Below are 1,220 nucleotides of genomic sequence, written 5' to 3' on the forward strand. Positions count from 1 at the left end.
TTTCAAAGTCACAATGGATAGTCGATCAATAAATCATGGCCATCCTACATAGGCGATGAAGATATGTGGCTGGGAACGAGATTATGACCCATCTGGGTCTGTCACTTTTTGTGTGTCATAAATGCTGAATGCCCGTTTTGGATGAAATGACGTCCTTATTCAACCAGTATCGGTACTTGTTATGCTGATCAGTTTGTGTTGATAATATCTTCATTGATAGCGTTTTCTGGATGAACATAATTAATTTCAAAGTACGGAATTAATTGTACTTAAAATATAAATAAATTAATCCGTAAATACTCATGGTTGCCATGGGAACAAAAATGTTTTTTTTTCATATTTATTACTATTTTAAAGAATTTAAGCCAAAAAAGGCACAGAAAATCAACAAAATATGTTCTGGACAGATATGGAACATCATTAATATGTTTATTATATACATAAATATATGCAAATTTTCTGGAAAAAGGTGTGTATTCAGAAATTGAACATTTTGTACAGCTATGAACTTAAAACTAAAACGAATAACTCCTCATGATACAATTTGTGTTGTGTGTCTGTACTGCCAGACATTATTTTGGTTTATTTAGCAATTCAATTTTGTTATATGATTGATAAAATTAAGTAGACAAAATAGATTAAGTTAACAGTTGCTATGGAAACAGTAATTTGTGGATTGCATATACATGCGGTTTGTGATCAACAATGTAATTGAAGTTTATATATTATTAATCTTCGCACAAGTGTCAAACCAAATTCACTTGTGCATTTCATACGTAGAGATTCAAAAACATGATTTTCAACTTAAACAAAATAAAAGCAATAAGCACTACATATTTAATGGCACGCGTCACAAATTAATTCACTATAGATTGAACTTTAAACACCAAAATATTTATTAACATGTAAAAAAAAATCAAATACAAACATAACATGAACACATACGTTAACATCACATATCTTGATGTTTAAATGAACTACAACAGTATAAGTGATATTATTTTAAGACCACAATATTAGCAGGCATACAATACAATGTATTTCTTATCGTGTAAATAACATTTTATAGTTAGATCACTATGAATGAGTTGTTTATCATCAGTCAAACAAATGTGTCCACACGACACGGATGCCCCCAACTGTAACTTTGTCACTACATAAAAGCATAAGTTTGCAAATGTTTTTGAGATATACATCGCCTTTATTTTATTTAACTATTA

At 29.6% G+C, this 1,220-nt stretch overlaps 1 protein-coding gene across 1 annotated transcript in view; it reads right to left on the reverse strand.

Moving 5' to 3' along the window:
- Nucleotides 1-940: 940 nt before the first annotated feature.
- LOC127855034 (perlucin-like) overlaps nucleotides 941-1,220 on the reverse strand; it is a 9,086-nt gene continuing 8,806 nt past the window's right edge. The window contains exon 7 of the transcript XR_008037327.1: nucleotides 941-1,220. This exon is cut by the window's right edge and continues 944 nt beyond it. The gene's annotated coding sequence lies outside the window, so the exon portion shown is untranslated.

The sequence above is a fragment of the Dreissena polymorpha genome, chromosome 1, assembly GCF_020536995.1.
Source record: "Dreissena polymorpha isolate Duluth1 chromosome 1, UMN_Dpol_1.0, whole genome shotgun sequence".
NCBI lineage: Eukaryota > Metazoa > Mollusca > Bivalvia > Myida > Dreissenidae > Dreissena > Dreissena polymorpha.